This window comes from Ambystoma mexicanum, chromosome 7q (assembly GCF_040938575.1).
Source record: "Ambystoma mexicanum isolate Mex_15411 chromosome 7q, UKY_AmexF1_1, whole genome shotgun sequence".
In the NCBI taxonomy this organism is placed as follows: Eukaryota; Metazoa; Chordata; class Amphibia; order Caudata; family Ambystomatidae; genus Ambystoma; species Ambystoma mexicanum.
The window spans coordinates 56,478,499-56,493,703 of NC_090941.1; the positions used below are offsets into that span (position 1 = coordinate 56,478,499).

The 15,205-nt window shown below is 42.8% G+C and overlaps 1 protein-coding gene across 5 annotated transcripts in view; it reads right to left on the bottom strand.

The window, feature by feature from the left end:
- FRMPD4 (FERM and PDZ domain containing 4) overlaps positions 1 to 15,205 on the bottom strand; it is a 1,539,383-nt gene that overhangs the window by 408,219 nt on the left and 1,115,959 nt on the right. The gene's annotated exons all lie outside the window — the stretch shown is intronic.

Genomic DNA, 15,205 nt, shown 5'->3' on the forward strand with positions numbered 1-15,205 from the left:
AACTACAGGCTTATCCCCACGGTGCCGTACCTCCTTAAAATCCTGGACCGTGCGGCATATCTCCAAATTCAAGATTATCTCGATAACAACAACCTATTAGGCCTTAGGCAATCTGGTTTCCGTCCGAGACACGGCACTGAGACAGCTCTAATAGATCTAAAAATGCAAATTGAGGATATGAAAGACAAGGGCAAACAAGTGCTCCTTCTCCTTCTTGATCTGTCCGCCGCTTTCGATCTGGTGGACCACCAAATCCTCTGCCAGCACCTCAAAACTGCCACCCACTTTTCCGATGCAGCTACCTCCTGGATCAGCTCTTTCCTTGCTAACAGATCCATGAGTCTTCTCACCTCTTGCCGCTGCTGACCCAGCTCACGTCCCCTGCGGAGTCCCACAAGGCTCGTGCTTATCACCTACGCTCTATAACGTATTTACTAAACCACTCTTTGATATTCTTGACCATCTGGGTGTCACCTACACAAATTATGCGGATGACACCCAGTTACTCATCCCTATCACTGGTGATTATGTAACAGACGTCAAAGCTCTCAATGCAGTCTACACCATCATCCAGGCATGGATGGCCGTCTCTGCCTAAATGATGAGAAAACTGAGTTACTCATCCTAGGCTCTCAGTCCAAACTCTCAAAACTTGACAGTAAATATGAGGCGTTCAACATTGACGGTAACACCATCAAGGTCACCAATGTCACTAAAATCCTCGGAATTTACCTAGACTCTACCCTTTCTCTCATCAGACAAACCAACTCAGTAGTCTCAGCATTCGCGTATACGTGTAAACTAATCACTGCTTGCCATCCCTTCTTAACAACGGACAACTGCCTGATTCTCGCCAGAACCCTAATCTTATCTAGAATTGACTACTGCAACGCCCTTTACCTAGGAACAAGTCAAAGAAACATTGATAAACTTCAGGTAACCCAGAATAACGCCATTAGGGCTGCTCTTAACATACCCAGGCGTGCCCACATCTCATCCACCAGACGCAACATCCACTGGCTCCCCAGGCCCTTAAGATCTGCTCAAGCACACACACTCACCATCCCCAGTTTCAAGCTTCAGACTGCCAGAAGTTCGAGCTTCCCTGTCCTTGCAGCGAAGCTCTGGAACTCCCTACCCAACGATCTCAGGAATGTCCCCTCCCTCCAATCCTTCAAAAACAGAACAAAACAATGGCTCTTTGAGCAAGACGATGCTCCAGCCACCCTTTGGTAACACCTGCCGCATGCTGCGCCCTCTCGATGACCTTGTACATACTTAGCCAACTAACTCCCCTTTGTAAATGCATGTATATATCTTTGTTCATTGTATATATAAATTGTAATTTGTAATCTGTAACTACCTTCTGTAACACTTTACTGTAACCACCTTCTAAACATGCGCCCTGATGCCCTTGGGCAGGCTGAGCAATATAAATAAACAAATACAAACACAAATACAGAGTAAAGCCAATTGGCCAGCAAAACAAGTGTTATGAGGAAGAGATTGGTACGTTTGCGCCCACATATTTTTGCTTATCTATGGGTTGAAGAATGTTTAATCTGGCCCTGGCCTGTGAGCTTCTAATCTTGTAACATTAATTAGTACCCAGCGAGAGTCAAGCAGAATGCAACAAACATTCTGATTAGCTTTCGCCGGGTCGTTACCCGGCTAAGAATCCCTCGATTCTCGGCTAGGATTCCAGCCATACCAGCTCCGAGCCTCCCCACACCTGAGAGGCTGCCTTCGCCCCCTGCCGGGGACTCAAGTAAGATTTGTTTTCCCTCCCCTTTCCTCCCTCCTCCCTGCCCGCCCCACCCAACTTACCTTCTTGGTCCTATGTCCATCCCTGCTCCGCGCCACCACATGGCTGGAGGCTTCCATCGTCCCCACCAGAACACTTCTTTTTCCAGCACGTCCTCTCCCGATGGCCGCCATGGAAAGGGAAAACGGACTTTCCCTTTCCCGGTGGCCATTTTCTAGGTCGTTTTATTTTTCTGTCCCAAAATGCGGCAGAAAAAATGCTTTCAGTGCCCCGGTCACGCAGATCTTGCGGCCCGCGGTACTTAAAGCAATATGACCCTCGCGGCGGGGGCATTACCGACTCAGGTAATGTCCCAGGGTCTTCGCTCAGGCCTATAACTATGGCATTACACCGCCCGGTCATATTGCTTAAATATGGCCCACTTTGCGAGATGGCTTAACTGGACCAATGAGCTTCAAAAAGCCAAATGATAAGCTTAAAAAAACAATGTTATCTCCATCCTTTACACACCCATTCAGATTTTTGTTTTTCCTTAATGTACTTTACCGCTTAACAACTGCTGTTCGGAACCAACACCTCCTAATCTTTAATATGCTTCCTGTAGGATAATACAGCAGAGTTGATTAAATTAAATTGTGTGCTTTGAAAATCTGCAAGGGCTGCTATCATAAATGGATATATTTTTCAATTCATTCAAATTTTTAAAGGCGTATTGGTTAGGGTCAATACGTCTTTCAGATATCTACTTCCCTGCAAGATTATTCTCTGTTTATCATATAACCTTAGATGCTGTTTTTGTTTATAAATGATGCTCTTGTGTTTGACAAACAAGCATGAAAAGACCAGGAATATATTTTGAGTGAAATCTCTACGCTTCTCATCATTACAAAACAACATAAATACTTGCATCAAACTTACTGCCCTTTTCACATGTTTATCAATTGAGGGGTATGCTGATTCCTAAATGCAAGGAAGATCTACTGTGTAAAGTCGGGGGATCATGGCCATGCCTTAATCTTTTAAAAGCGGTAGTGTTTCACTAAGACAATGTATGAAGGACCTTTTTTGGTGGGTCATAGACGTGTTTGGGAAACTCTCTAGGAGTGCGTTGCTACCTTCCAAATGAGAGAACGCCAGGTCCTCGACGATGGATCTGAAGTCTGAGGCAGGGTTGGAGGATTTGATACAGTGCAGGAGCAAGACCGGGTACCATGATGTTTGTGTCTTCTTGGCAATGTCCACTTTGAAGGAAAGGTCACAATCAATGGCAAATCTGATGAACTTCGCAGTAGGGTTGAGTACCAAAAAAAACTGTTGAGATTCATCGATGGCAGACTGAACCTGAGTGTATTTATTGGTGATCTGGTACAACTGACAGGTAGCCAACTCGTTGTGGCCATTTCCCCACACATTTTGTAGCATTTTTATGGTGGGGCCCATTTTATGGGAGGTTGCACACCACACTTTCCTTCTACACCCCTGGTAGCTTCCATAGCTCCCCCCAAAAAGTGCCCTAACCCCAACACCCTCTCAAAAATGTCATGAATACATGCTGCACAACATTTGCAATGAGTTGACCTTCTGCAAGGTGGGCCACTAACATTCATTGGTGCCCACTAGGATGATGAACTCTGTTTTAGTAGGGCTCAGTTTCAGGTAGGAACTTGACATCCCATCGTTGAAGATTAAAGGGAAGAGGATTGAGGCTCATCAGACTCCGCAGGCCACTTAGTGCTGTTGGGATGTGCAGCTGCCCATCTGGATGAACTGGTGTCTGTTGGTGATTTATGAGTCAACCCCTTAAAACACTTTAACATTGATTCCATAAGGGAAAACAGTGTGATGAGTATTGCTTTGTAGACGAACATGTGGAATGCAACAGAGAGGTCCAGGGGGACCAGGAGGCATGGGTCACAGTCTCCATGATGAGGAGATATGCTTCTTAGATGACTTGGATAGTGGCAGTTTGTGGGATGCCGGACTTGTATTCTTGAAGGATGTTGTATTGAGTAATCTCTTCATGTAGTTGCATCATGACCGTCATCCTGATTATCTTTCCAACAAAGGGGGCGATGCCTGATGTGTCAGATGTTTGCTAGTTCATCCGAGTTGAGAGAGAGCTTTTTTATTACGGGTAGGGTCTGCACAGTTTTTAACACGCTGGGGAAGATGCCTGGCATGAGTGGAGCTTTGATAGTGGGGAGGAGAGGAGTGAGAGCCTTTTTCTGTGATGTTCTTCACGATGGAAGCTGGGATGATGTTGACCTTGTAGGGGGTGGCTCAGAGTGATACAATGATGTTTGTGAGTTCTTCAATGTTTGGGTATTGAATTATGACCATCACTTCAAATGGGGAAGCCAGTATCTGTTGAGAAATTTAGTAGCGCTTGAGGAATATTTCATAGTGCCTAAATACTGAATGGAGCAGTCACTAAGTGCTGCACACATGCAACACAAGCTAACACATTGTTCAGAGCCAATGGAACAGTTTTTAGGGCCATTTTGCAAGCAACTTACTGGAGGTCTGGTAGTTATCTTACAGCCGAAGATCCAATGAGAACGTAGTTCACATGAGCGTCGATTATAGGTTAACGTTATCACTCTTTGGTAGAGTAACCTAAATATGGCAATGTTTTTTTACAGCTAGGGTTGTTTGGTGGGGATGTTTAGCTCTACCCCATCTGGAAGGTAAAAAAGTACTACTGATTTACAAAACATTTGACTTGCCAATTAGAACACGTGAACAGATATCCTTTTTAATAAATGGCTGCCAATAAGGAGTTTCTTTCCCCTTCTACGTGTGCCCACATGCTGCATACTGGCTTGAATATGGTACCTGGATTCACCTCCAATCGATGAGGGATTAGCTCAAACTGTTATTGACTTTTAACTAATTCATGCTTGCATAGTTTCCATAGTGTAGTACAGTTTGTCCCTTTCCCGATATCACCAAACAGTCAAAGCAGCGTTGAAAAGTGTAAGCACATTTGATAGTACAATGCGATGTTTCTAGCATTATTAAGTACACTTAAGACACATACATGCACTCAGGCCCACCATATTAATGGCATGTAAGCATGCAGACGTGCATTACCTTTATAAAAGGGGTGTACATTGATTATACCGAATACAAAATAGAGACTGACATTTTAATGAATACACAATAACGAAGAAATAACTAATGAAAACAATATATATATGTGGGGTGGGGTAAGGGATTAAATCTGGTGGAGAGGGGTTTGGGGAGTGGTTTTAAAGATGGGGAAATGGGGAGATTGTGGGGGTGGACCCCCCAATAAAAGAAACAAAACATGCAATATATTTTCGTTGTTTAAGTTTCGGTAAAATGTCATCCTCCATTTTTTTATTCGTTAAAATGGCAGTAAACCTGTACACGGTTGTTGTAAGCATGGGCAATAGTGGGCAATGGCATGCTTTTATCATGATATTGCCTCTTGCCACTGACGTGCAGGCGAGACCATCCAGCTTCCTGCAAGTGCTCCATCTCTCTAGGAACTCTCTGGGGGAGTGAGTGCCTGCAGGCAGACCCCTCTTCACATTCAATGGAACATCACCGCAGAACACAGAAGTAGGACAGATGCAGGAACAAAGCTCTTTCACCAATTGCTTCATGAGTCTGGGAGTGCAGTCTGAATAATAAGGAGACCGCCATCATCATATGTATCCTTATTAATGATAAAAAAATAATTTGAAATATATGCACCCAATTTTGAGGACATGCAAGTGTTTTTCTTTTTTTCCAAATCATCCCACTCTAAAAACAGCTGACTTTTGGATTACATTAGAGGCGCCATTCTGATGCTGACAGGAAAATCATAGGAAAGAGTTAGACTCGCTCTGCTGGGCATTCTGGTCCATCTTGTGGTGCGTGGCACAGGAACCCAGCATCCACATGCACATCAGAGATCAACAGTGATGGCTGCCATTTTAGAAAGTGTAGCTAGCATTGCCTAATAAATTACACAGTCTCTGCTTTTATTTTAAAGGCAAAGACACAACAGGCACAATCCGTTGAAATATATCCCTTTCTCGCACTGTGTGTGGACCTTTTGAGGCCACAAGGTATCGGGATAGGCCAGCGGTGGGCAAACTGAGGCCCTCGACATATTTTGGTCTACTGCTCTGATCAGTCCTAGCCAGCACTGTGAAGGGTGAAGGATGAGCCTCAGACCAAAACATCTGGAGGGCTAATGGTTGCCCACTAGTGGACTCAGGGATAGCCATTTCCTTGATTTATCTCCACAACTGCCCTCATTCTAATGAGGTTGAAACCATTGCCAACATAAGTATGCATCTACCTCTAATATACGCTACATGACCCCATTCTGCTTCATTTTATGGAGCTACTGCCAGTGTTGTAACACAGAATCTTTTCAAAATGGCTGATTCCTCCATGATAGCTTGTGACATGAGTACTTCCTGTAGGATCAGCCATATTAGCGGCTAGAACACGTCTGATCTGCAAACTCAGGTTAAATCTGCATAAAAGTCCCTACCTGCAAACAGACTATGTTGAGCAGACATTTTGTTTTTATAGCCTACTAAACATGCAGTTGCCATTGCACGAGATCTACGCTCATAAATGCACGAAATGGCAGTCAAGGGAGCTGCTTCACAATATTTGGCGATGTAGGCATTCTGACATATTAATTTATTGCAAATATTTTGCTCAGTAGTTCAACATGCAGGAAAGCTGGTAAAACAGGCCATCATATTATATTCTGCTATGTTTCCTGTCCCCTGAGCGCTTCGCGTAATGCAGAAACATGCTGAAGCATTAATTGGCTTCATTAATAAGTTCTGCTTTTGTGAATGACACTTCAATTCTCCAACAGTCACATCCTCCCGGGCTACACCAGCTGTCAGTGTTCGAAGATGGTTGCCACCTTCCAGGAGCGCAATGGATACATGTAAGCACTCTTGGATGTCGTTCGTTCATCGTTGCTGGATCACAAAATGTCCCCCTCGCAATTCATGGACAGCTCCAACATGGATTAACATTTGATAACAGATTGGACGGTGCATAGTCTAGGAGCATGACGGATGGGAGGCCATCCCTGCATAATCCGAGGATGACTGCAGGCAACGAAAAAGGAATACCCCAATCAATGCCTGGCTATTCAGCTTCTCTTTCCTCTGCATCCCCCATGCTGTCTAGACATCTGCTGGTCTTCATGCCTCTAGCCCCATGGGTAAGATATTTTGTGATTTATTATTGAGAACTGCTTCTGCGGCTGTTCAATAAGCAGACCCTTATTATTTACTGACTACCACACAGGGCTCAAGCTGAGAGAGTTTGCGCGTGTGCGGAGTCCCACCACGTTATTCAGCGATCCCCCCACTTTTTTCAGAGGGCACCTTGGTAAGTAAATGTCTGGTGACACCACATTCAACTGGTATGTTAATGAGTCCCCCCACTTTTTTTTGTAGGACTTGACCCCTGCTCCAAACACTGCCTGGTGTGAGAAAGAAGACCTGGGCAGAGGTCCCAAACATGTTTGGGTGGAGCAATTCTTTTGCTGGTGTTAAATTAAGAAATTAAGTGGTAGTGGTGAGTGGGTGGTGGGGCAATCCCTAGTCTTATTCAAATTGTATTTGCTTTGGCAAAGTTATTTTCCTTTACATTAGATATGCACAATGCTCCAACACCCCCCTCCACTGTATCGTGGCGGGTTAAGGAGCGGTTGAGGCACACTTTGGACCTAGCCATTGAGTCAGAGCCTGGGTCGGTTGGGTATTTCTTGCCATCTTTCATTTTCTTTCTTTTACTCTCTGGTCTGCGTCCACGAATAGTCTTCTCGCACCTCACCATCTCTTTGCTTACTTTTGCTTCCGCTCTTTCTCTCGTCTTGCTCTACTTGCATGCAATTCTCTTCCCCCTCGATTTCTGAAAAACATTCCACACTGATTTTTTCAAAGCCAAATTGAAAGCATACCACCTTGCCTTTGATTTATGCTCTTAACCAACCATCTGACTTCAAGCAGACACTTTGCCTCTTTCCTCTAACCTGCCTATGTTCCACACGTCCTCTGCCTCCACTCTAGCTCTTCATCCATAATGGTCACATCCCTAACACAGCTGGCCGTACTGCCTACCTGCACTTAAAAATGTCTAATGCTGATTGTCCTTAACCTATGTATGTCCACCCATGTATTATCTGCAGTCACTGTTCCTTTTAGTCCCCACAACAACGTGGTCAGAATGTCACTCCAACTCATCCTGTTGTAAGTAGCTCACTGCACCCCATCAAATCTGATTCCTTATCTATTCAACGTTCATTTGCAATCAAAAGAGCATTGCTCCCCCCTTTATGGAAATATATTAATTATCTCCAAGAAAGAAAGAAAGAAAGAAAGAAAGAGAGAAAGAGAGAAAGATAGAAAGAAAGAAAGAAAGAAAGAAAGAAAGAAAGAAAGAAAGAAAGAAAGAAAGAAAGAAAGAAAGAAAGAAAGAAAGAGAGAAAGAAAGAAGAAAGGTTGAAAGAATGAAATAATGAAACAAAGAAAGAGAAGAAAGGAAAATAGTTGAATTCCAAGGGAACTGGAATGATAGAAAAGAAACAATGATGCAAAGAGGGAACGAAAAATTATGATGGAAATAAACACATGTTTGACAATGACTCGGGCACCTGGACCAAGTCTGCAGTAAGGCGTAATGTACACATTATAAATAACCCTGTTTGAACAATCATAAACTATTACATTGCTTTAAACTAACAGTTATACAAATAATCAAAATGGGAGTTTATTTAGTCCGCAATTAACACTGCTTAAAATTCCACATGAGCTTTCTGAATTTCATGGGATACAGGATAGTTTCAATTCATAGAACATGCATTGGTTAAACATTACTGTTGCCTCTGCAGTGTATGGTATCCGGAATGCTCCACAGGATATTATATAAGAGAAATGTTGCCTCCTTTTACTCACCTAAATGCCACATGCTGGCTTGTAAGCCATTTACACATGTCTATGCAAATCTATATTACTTATGTAATTACTAGTCTCTGTGTAGAGGAAAACCAAGGCCAACTCATGTACATTTTCCAGGTGCCAATTATGTTGACAGATGGATAAAACCAGCGTGCAGGCAATCTCCACCACATTATTTAGCGTTAGTGGAGAAGCATGCAACATTTTGCATATAAATTCCTTGAGTTTCAGCAATGTGCCATTCGTTCCATTTTCCAGCAGGAGGCAGGTTTAGAGGGGCTGGATTACTTTTTCAGGGAGACTAATTTGAGGATATGTGAGGTAGCCCAATCACAGATGACTCAAAGGTAAGATACTTTTCATCATAGCCCATTGCTTCACATGATGACCTGAAGGGTGATAGAACATTGGTCCCACTTAAGGGGCAATTAGGCTACCAACAAGATGGGATGATCAGATGTTGAAAGATGAGGGCACTTGATGGTCATACCCAGAAACTCCGAATGGAGGGAGGACAACCTGAAGTTTGTTTGTTGTTTGTTTGTTTGTTTTATTATTTATAATGCGTGAACATACCCTCGGGTAACAGGGCGCAGCGGTTACAAGTATATGCGAAGCTTAGTTACAACAGCGTAGTTATTTACGTACAGGTATTAAATACAAAATATATACAGGTAATTCAAATTACAGGCAACAGATATAATGAAGAAGAAAATTGTGGCTGGTGTGTCCTCTTCTTCCTGTATCTCTCCCAGAGACCCTCAGGAAACAAAGAGAGCGGCAAGCAGTCAGAAGGAGGCTGTTGGATCTTGGGATAATAAAAAGGGAGGGTGTGCCTATTTACCCAGCTTTAGGCAACAAGGACGTTTGTAGACCAAGATCCGAACCAAGCTCAATCTAGATAGTAGAAATTACAGAGGTGGAGTAATTTTGTCTGTTAAGGACTTCACCAATGTCTTTGTTTCAATGAGCTTATTTTTGTCTGTGTAAAGCGTAAGGATTCTTTTCACAGTTGGGTCGAACATCTCCACCATCTCCCCACCCCTTATCTTTACTCGAGCAGAAGAGAGTATATGATAGAAAACTTGAGGGACAGTAGCAACTGAGTGGATACCAGCTACTCACATTCTCTCTGCTTTCTAGGTAATTTGTATGCGTCTTTAGTTTTGGGGGTCATGTTATAAGTCTGTGCTCTGTGAGATTATTTCATCATGACTGTGTAATAAATGTTAGAGGGACCAGAGAAAAGGAAAACAATGGCTTGCTGATTCATCAGTTAATTGGTTTATCACATTTGGGTTGTGATGCCTTGAGCAAAAAATGTAAACAAATAAACCCATTTAGAAAAAAAGAAGCATGAAATATTTTAAGTGGGAAACTTAGCATACCGTTCGTAAATTATACCAATTTACCCAAATGTACCCTTTTCCGGTGATCTGGTTCCTTTGTCCCAATCATAACCTAGTACAAACAGCCTCCTTATGGGTAAAGCAGGAAGGCAAATTTGGGTGAATGTGTGGACTGGTTCTTTGATACAAGGAGACACCAACAATGTTAATATGTATTTATTCCATTAAAACAATTCGAATCCTGCAGTAACTGGATGTATGTATGTGAGGAATTGCCAGCTGGCTAGAGTGCAAAGCCCTGGCTTTTTTATTTTCTTATTAGTACATACAATGATGTGGGTGATTGCTTCTTCAAAGGGGTAATGTACTGATCAAAACCCCCTTTGTAACAACTCCATGCCAAAAGCACAGTGCACTTGGCCCTGCTGCATCAGTAGCCTGATCTGCAGCACCGCTCTGCTCATGACACAGTGCAGATTCAAAGGTCACAAGATGACCATTTGACCAAAGCAGCGACAGCAAAGTCACTGCAGCACAGGGGCGACATTTCAAATATGCCCCCTGTACCCAAACTACAATGATCATGAGTACCCCATGCTATGGCAGTCTCAAAGAATCAGGTATGCCTGAGTTTAGGCATAGTGCATAGCGATACTTATTATCATGGCCTCCACTTCCCAAATGATATTACACATGTGTCAGCTCCTGTGAGCAAGCTCTGCTGTGGAAGGGGATGTGTACTCGGGTCAGATGGGTCAATACTGCCACGCGGCAGGACGGAAAATCAGGGGACCCAGCCTCTCTTTGATATTCTTTGAGAGGGCTGGTAGCCCTCTCCCCCAGGGACAGCCGCACAACAGACAGCTGTCCTGAGCCCAGATATCAAATGAGCACACCCATTCAGGAGGAGTAGCCTCACACCCGGGCGCTGCATATCTAAATGTTTTTGTTGTCAGTAGGAGGGAAGGAGCTGGGGGTAGGTTAGGCAGGAGTGCTCTGGACACAGCAAGAAGCTTTCCGCCATCTTGTTTTTCACTGAATCTCTTTCCCTTTCCTGTCTCGTCCACTTCCTTATGGAGTAAAACAATTTGGGTGCAAGATCCACAGGGCAAAGTACACTCTAGCCAGGAGCAGGGACTGGTCCCTTAAAGCAGGATAGCTTTAGACCAATCACCTGAGGATGGGTGCCCTTAAAAGAAGGGGTCTCACTCCCCTCTGGCAGAATCACCTCAGTTTCTCAAGGATCCTTTAAGGCCGAAGAAATATTCTGAGGATTCTCACCTGCACTTCCTTTGGGTAGGTTGCACTGTCCAAAGCCCTCCGCCGGAGGTGAAGAAGGAGCTGTTCAAGACAGTAGGAAGATATGTCCCGTGACCACTGCAAGGGAACATTGGGAATGACCAGTGCTGTGGACCAGGAACAACCATTCTGCAACGAATCTTCGGTGCCAGAAGAACAGACCCTGAACTGGAGTATCCTGTCCTTGTGACCTTCGCAAAGGCCTCACAGCAACCAGAGGGTGGGTCCAGCTGAAGCTCCCTGCTCTCCCAAACTGGTCACTCCATGTTCCCCCACAATAGGGAAGGTGCTGGTGTCTGCATTCCTCCAACCTGCCAAACTATTGCACTGCATATAATTCAGTTTGACAGTGCATTGTGTCCTCGAGAAGCATGTCACTTGTAAGACACAAAACGACTGCTTAGCTCCGAAGACCAAACCAAATTTCTGGAGGGTCACTCACCGACTCTAACCAGGAGTTACAACCACAGCTTGGCCCAGCTAACCCGAGAACCGGCACATCATTGACTGCACATCGATGCACCCTCGATCACCACTTCAACAACTGTCGCTTGCCGACTCATATCGGTGGAGTGTTACTTGCCAACCTCTTCCAGGGGCCAAAGCCCGACTTGGCCTAGCGAACTGTGAAACATTCTTGGGACCACATGTAGCCCGCATCATTGAACTGCCACCATTCAAACGCACAGAGCACCTGTATTCGACCATGATCGACACAAGCTTGCTGCTAGAGTTGCCACAATCCTACATGCCGGAATGAGCTTGATCAGCTCAAATCAACGTTCACACCCAGGTTTGATGCATCAGCCCACCAAGAACTGAATTCAGGTACAGAGATGCTGATCTGTCCCCACAGCCCTCAAGACTAGTTAGACCACAAACACCCCTGCTTTCAACCCAATACCCTTTTATGTTAATACCTTACATACCAACCCTGGAACTAGATCAGAGTGCTACGGGCTACTTTCTCCAGTCTGTCACATCTTTTCTGTTTTTCCCTTTGGGCTAGGTTTTTGTACAGTAATCATTGATGGTGTGTCTTATTAAAGATGGTGTGTCTTATGAAAGGTTTTATATTTTTAAAGAACCTTGATTGGACATTCCCTTTATTTTGGACAGTGGTATTGTATTGTTTGTGTACTGCTCACCTTCACACCCCTCTGCCCATGTTACCACAAAAAGTGAAAGAGGTATATCTCCTGGTTGTTACCTTTGTGATTGCGTTGTGTTTTGATTTGTAGAAGTGTGAGGGCTGTTTGTTTTGAGTTTGTCATTTTACCCCTACTCATCATTGTACTTGTGCGAGGCAGAATCCACTTTGTGACAATGGATCCTTAAATTCAATACACTGTGAAAATGTCAACAATTATCTTTTGTTTCCTTCATGAGCATATTTTTCAAACTGGAAATCGTATTTCATTTAACAGTACTTTTGTAGCATTCATGTCAGCGATTAGCTGTCATGATAACTTTTCGAGTTAAGTATTGGCTGAGCATCTGTTTCCAGCCTGCAGGGCATAGGTTCGAATTCTGGGGGGGCTGACTCAGCTCTTCATCCTTCTGAGGTCTATAACATGAGTAGCATTGAATTGAGTACTGTTAATAGCCATTGTCCTAGCGTTTAGAAGCATAAGTGATCACATACAAAGTGCTATACATGCGTGATAGTATTATATTTATTATTAGGAATAGACATTATGATCAAGAAAATGTCAGGCTTTGTTGTTATCTAAATCACCTTTGCTACTAATTAAAAGAGCTAAACAAAAGATCACATTGTTTGGCATTAATTTGTTAAAATGTACCACACACTTGTATGCAGCTCTACAAAACGCCAACTTACAGTTGATGTGATAATGCCCACCCCCGTCATAAAACTGCATTACTTTCATAACACTTCACCTGGCTCCTTCTGCTTGCATTCTAGTAAACAGCACCTTTGCAAATGCAATCAAATGTTTTTTTTCATTTATTTCTGGAGTTTTCTGTAATAATTCCCATAGAGTGCATGAAAATATGGTCAACAGCTCTGACATTTATTCCTGGCCACGTTTAATCAGTGATGACCTTTCAAGAAATACATTCATACTGGTGACGTGCATATGTTATTTATTCTCTGCTAAAACAGTAATTTTTAAATTTTATAATGTCACTAAATTACGACTATTTTCTTCGGTACGACAAACATTTGTATTACAAAAAATAATAAAATGGTATTGACATCGACTAAAAGGACAATACAGAAAATGATATCAGTGATTTTAATCTTTGGTTTGCCAGCGGATCACATATATTACAAGAATTGAATAAAAGGAGACAACTTTTTTTTAATGCATATGAATGGTCACCAATATTATACACGATGCAATACTTATAGTGTGTTACACACACTTTTGGCAGAGGAGGTACAGCAAGACAAAACAATTTGTCCAAGGTCACACTATTAAGTGAAGAAGCTGGGATTTCAACCCATTTTCTTTTTTTATACCCTCGACTGACAACTTTTCTTTTCAGCTCTAGTTGGTAAAATATATAATAAACCATGCTGCCAAATACATGTCTCTTTAAATAATGATGTTATGATTTTATCTGTATATTCCCCATTCTGAATGAATGCTCACACGCAACATAATGCAGATTAATGTAAACCCAATTTTTCTCCTCTCGGTTCTGCACTTTTATGCCATAAGCGCACATATCATGGAGCTTGTAATTATGCACAATGTACAGACAATGTGAGGGACCTTAAATAAAGGAAAACGTTTTTTTCTGTGCCAAACAGTCATCATGGAAATACATTACTTTAAAAAGGGGGCCAGTGCTTATTTGATGACTTAATTCAAGGACCTGATTCATGGATTTTTTTGCACGGTGCAAAGTGACTTTTCACTGGTGGAAAGTGACTTTGCACAGCAAAATACACTTTGCACTGCTCCAACTTGATTCATAAAATATATAACACTATTACTAGCACTACTACTGCTACTATTACTACTACTAATAATAATTATAATAATAATCAAGGCCCCATGAGAATGTTCATGCATTGGCATGTTTGTACTGTGGGCACAGATTTTGTGTTCCAACAAAGTGACTTTGCACGGCAAAAAGACACTTTGCACTGTTCCATGAATTAGGGTGTTTGTTGGCAGTGCAGAGTCACTTTGAACCATTGAAAGGTCACTTTGCACCACACAAATAAATCCATGAATCAGGCCCTTAGTCTCTTGAGAAACAAGAAACAATGCAGATTTCAGTTGTCAACTGGTGGAGCTTACCATCCACAAATTAAAATCAAGGCAGGGAGACAACTGTTAAAGAGCTAGCCTTTCAAATGTGCAGGAATGTGTTAAGGGAGTTGCATAGCCCTGATGCCTGGTCTGGGGGAGTGGTGTTAGGGACATTTCATCCTAATAGTCAAGGTTTGTGAGGTGAGTGGGGCGAAGTATGGGCCTCTGGGCAGCCTGACCCATGCCTTGTGCAGGTACTGAGAGTATGGATGCAAAGGATGTGTATTTGTGTACTGCCAGCATGACTGTGTCACACTGGCAAAGAATGTGTACAAGGCACAGTCAGAGTGAACAATATGTTCACAGGGCAATGATGGCACTATTTGGGCACAGGCAGATTCTAGCTTTCTGGTGCACTTCCTATCCGTATATTGTATTGTGATAATTATTACTAATATTTACTGAGGTTTTGGCTACCAAAGCTGTGATATAAGACCTATACAGCACTCCATTACTCCCGAGCTAATCCACACCATAAAACTATATATTATTATTACTACTACTACTACTACTTCTACTACTACTAATAATAATAATAATAATAATAAT